This window comes from Odontomachus brunneus, unplaced genomic scaffold (genome assembly GCF_010583005.1).
Source record: "Odontomachus brunneus isolate Ranch 3 - 2012 unplaced genomic scaffold, Obru_v1 Obru_scaffold_012, whole genome shotgun sequence".
Lineage (NCBI taxonomy): Eukaryota > Metazoa > Arthropoda > Insecta > Hymenoptera > Formicidae > Odontomachus > Odontomachus brunneus.
The window spans coordinates 1,441,880-1,446,698 of NW_022639462.1; positions in this window are offsets into that span (position 1 = coordinate 1,441,880).

Sequence of the window (4,819 nt, forward strand, 5' to 3'; positions counted from 1 at the left end):
CTCTCTCTCTCTCTCTCTCTCTCTCTCTCTCTCTCTCTCTCTCTCTCTCTCCTCTCTCTCTGTCTCTCTCTTCTTGTTGTTCGTCGTTCGTTCACGTCGCTCGTTATCGCAAGCGCGAGGTCTCTTCTTTTCGTCTATTTGCCGTTCCTTTCCCGTCGCTCTTAATCTCACCTCGCGTTGTTGGCAAAGCGGCTTTGTCTCTCTCTCTCTGCCTCTCTAGGACGCTCCGGACAATGGCGTATTCGCGACGAGACCTAACATTTCTTCCGGAACATTATCCTCGCAAACTGCCTCGAGACGTCTTTACTCCAGTTGAAGAAGTTCGCGCCATTCACAGATTTTCTACTGATTGTCATCTATCCTCCAGACCGTTCGATGATTATCACTCGTACGTGTGTATGTGGGATTACATATGTTCGTTATATTCATCGATCTCTTAATCTTAATGATTTCTCCACGTCAAATCAGGAGATGAAACCCCTTTCTTCTTGATTCGGAAGAAAGAAGAAAAGTCTTCAGGTAGTCGCTCCTTATGCTCGCACGAGGTATGATGCCGCGACGATTCAACGACAAAAACACGAACAGAAACGTCGCTTCGACCATTATCCTGTCCCGGGGAAACGGACCGAAATGATTCGCCGTGGTCACCTTCCTTAATGCGCTGTATGATTGCTTCGTATATTGCTCTTGGAGTTAATGCGAAATCACAGAGGATCAGCGTGGGATCTGAATCACCGCGTGCACGGTACAGAGGTTCGTATTCATAGACGTCTTAATCCCTCTTAGCGTCGTCGCCGAAGCCGCTTCGGGTGTGAGACACACACTCGGCTGCCTACGTGGCCACAAAGCTGTGTTAAACAATGTTTATCTTAACAACGTTCCTCAACGTATCCCTATAAGAAGAGAGGGAGGGGACTGCGACCTAGATTACCGCCGAGATCCTACAACTACTTTGGCGCGCGAACTTTGACATGCCCACGTCGTGTCGTTCACGCGCGACGCTATCGAGCGAGCGTTGTACTCCACGTGCCGCGCGACAGTCGTGAGTGTTGATTATGAAGCTTCGATACTCCCGGCCGGGACAATGAATCTGTCGGATCGCAGACCGGAACGCATCACCCGCGTACGCTGTGCCGCGGAAGAAATTCGGGAGGATACTTTCGCACGGCGGACCGAATTGCCGCTGGTCGTTCGCGGCCCTCGCAATTATCAACGAGATCCGTCCTCATGCGTGAGTTCACAGGACTTTTTCATCGAGTAGTCTCTTTCATCCCCTTCGGGCCTCTCTCTTTGTGTCCGTTTACGTTACGCCAAGCACGCCGAAGAAAAAGAATACGCACAACAAACCGTTTGTCCTACGCGTGTTAAACAAAACTGTCTAGCAGAAACGCGCGCGCGTGGGGTCTGCTGATGGATTAGAGAAAAAAGTTGATTTCGTTTTATCGCAGCCTCAAAGGGATCCCGCTCGCGGGTCCAGCGGGTAGTACGTGAGCGCACAGGTGCGCTCGGTTCCTTGGGTGTCCTCTTTTGTAGCTCGTTCGCACTATTTTCGTCCTTTGCTTCGCTCGTCATACCTCATCGTGGCTGAAACGCGACCGCGGTGGACGTTCGCGGGAGTCCTGCTGCCATGTCACTCGGATTCACCCCCGCTTTTAATGTTTCAAAACCTCCCGAGCGGTACCCCGCAAATCTATGCGTCCGCCACCACTATCGTGATTACGGGGTCATCCGCGGGATGACCTTTTCCGAGCTCTCCTCTCTCGTTTCAGACTTGCGCGAGAAAAGCCGCACGGCCGGCGTTGGCGCGGATCGTCCGGGCAATGAATTATTCCCAATCGTGATATTTAAACACAGCGGCGGCACACAGTCGCGCACGATTCAATTTCACCCGTGACGGAGCAGCCAATTATCGCGGAGCGTACTCGCGAAAATGCGGCCGAAGGGCCGAACGTCAGGGACGAGCGAGTTTCCCAGCTTTTATCGAAGCACCATGTCGGAGAAACTGTGCAGAAGCTACACGGAAGCGCGCGAGGAAGGTCGCTCCGCCGACGTCACACGGACGTCGCTCAGCGAGAAAGCGTTCACAGGAGGACGACGACGGCGACGACGCGCGCGTTCCATCGCAGCCGCGTATTCGCGACACCCCGACGAACCGACGACTGCCGTTGCATCCCCGCTCGGCTCGATCGCGCGATCGCGACGATCATTCGGTCGATCTCGCGCGCCGAGCCGCGCCGCGCCGCTCGATCCGCGGCGCGATTATGCGATCACGCGATCCACGAGGTCGCGTGCCAAAGGTCGTGGAGGCACGCGCGCTGCTCTCAGGGCGACAGCCCGCAACCAACTGTGGCTCCTCGGCCGCCACCCTCGTAGTTCCGCCACCCACCGCAAGCCCGAGCAAGGGTGGCCTGGCGCTTTGCACGCGCTTGGCGCGCACGGATTACGCTTTTGCCGGAGAGATGTTTCTCTCTCTTCCTCGCTTCCGTAGACCGCGATCCCGCGAGCCTCCTCCTCTTCGTCCAACCAGCTACGTCGCCCGCACCTGCTCGTAACCGGGACCAGGGATGACAGCCACTGTGTGTACCCGACAATTTTTCCTGCCCAGCCACTCATCGCGATACTCTCGCCCGGAGAAATTGATAAACTCTTTCTCTTTCTCTCTCTTTCCCTCTCTCTCTCTCTCTCTCTCTCTCTGCCTGTCTCTCTCTTTCTCTCTCTCATGTACATACATACACACACTTCCCTCTCTCCTTGCACTGGGATCATCCAGCCGGGTAAATCGGTGAACTTGCAAAAGCTTATTCAAGGGATGATCGAGTATGTTAGCTTGGTGTGATAGTCCGTTGTTACTTGTTTATCTTTGTTGTTCCTCTTCCATCACTCTATTTGTCTCGATGCCATGAGTATCAAAGGCGAGAAACTGATCCGAAATCACACGGGATCAAGCAGTGGGAGGGTGAGTGAAGCTCACCCCGGCAACATGGAGGAAGTTACGGATCGCCTGACGAAGATAGAATGCAGATACGTCTGAGTGCTCGTCGGAAAATACCGAATGGTGGCTGAAACGTCGCGCAACTTCGTGCGACGTTTAATGATTCGATGCCGACTCGCACGGCACAGGGCATTTCCATTATTCGTGTTCGCGCGTATTCATTCCACCCTTATTTGAATTTCCGCCCGCATCCGTGCCTCCTCTCTTTCTCTCTTCGTCCCTCGTTCGCTTCCGTGCCTCTCTCTTTCTGGTTTAACGCATTGTGCTCGCTAAATACCTAATTGTTAAACGTAACTATGACGAATAGAGGGTCACAGGACAATGCGAGGAGCGCAACGGCACGGTGGACGAGACTCGTGTTTCCCTTTCTTTGGTAGGAGAGAGTATGTTTTTGTAAGAGAGGCGAAGGCGCTTTAATCACTTCGGGCGGGTGACGTTGCGTGAAAACTAACAAGGCTAGGATGAGCTGAAGAACTCACGATAACTCGACGATCCCCTTCAAACGAACCGAGGCGTTCCAAGTCCGCACAAAGTAAGAAACATCCCCGTCACGTTTGATACAAACATCGGTCGTAGCACTTGTCTCCTCAAAGGGGATTTTCGATCGTGATAAGAGAGGTGAGGATGGGGAGGGGTGTGTCTGAGAAACAGTTCGAAGTCAGCTTTGTAAGTAATTCTCGAGGCAATCCAGAAGACCTCGCGCCGCGCTGAATAATACAGTCTAGACCGAGGAGACTAATGTAATTATGTTTAACTTATTTAACTGTCGCGCGCGAAAAGGGAAAAAAGGCGATTTATACGAAGGAGTAGTTAGTTCGAAGATGTCGCTTAAACACACCGACCCTTTTTATGGTAAAATATTATAGTCTTTCTCAGCTAACTTCAAGCTCTCTCTTTCTCTCTCTGAAATCACGGAAAAATACACAGAGAACACCTATTTTTCAACTAAAGCACACGGCCAAATGATGCGTGTAATACTCGCGAAATACCAGTTCAAAACGACACTAACACAGTACATATATTTTTGATGTTCCTCTCGTTTATATTTCAATTCGTTCTCGGTCCTGTTGCATATGTAAAAAATATTAAAACTCACGTACGAAGTATTTTTTTTTATTTGTACGAGTAAATTCATATACATCGGGAGAGTTGAAATAACTTTATGTCGCTCTGATACGTACACAAAACCTGAAACTAGTTGCCGAAACGAATTCTGACACATTTCGACAAACATAAATTTATTTTATAAACAACTGAAGGAAGAATAAAAAAGAGGTACTCGTGGCAAGACGCGAGCGAATGTGAACGTCCCAATTATTGACCGTCTCCCAATTTGTGACCATCGCACCCATTTTCCTTAATACGAGTCCATATTTATTCTAAACATGTGTTCGGGACACTAAATTTTACATATTATTAATTATAAATTTCGAATAAAATTAAAAGTCATAGTGAGAATGCTTAAATATCAGAATTACAAGCGTGCCACTTACGGCGACAATTCGAACAATCCGATGTCGCCGACATCTTAGAAGTTGACAATCAATGCTAGATGTCGGTTTAATGAATTTATGTGGATATTCTCTAACCTAAGGCGACTGATATTATCTTGTCAAATTGAGAAAAAATGGAAGTGAAATATTTTGTAAGCAGAAAAAGTATCAAGATATGTACTTTTCATAGTTAATTTATATATGTCACTAATTATTAGGTGGTAAACTTAGTTCCTGCGGCTCACAGTTAGACGACATTAGTTGTAATTTATTTTGACATCTGAAACTGGCTGCATTTTAGAGGTTAGACATTTGTCAATAAAATTCAGTGTGA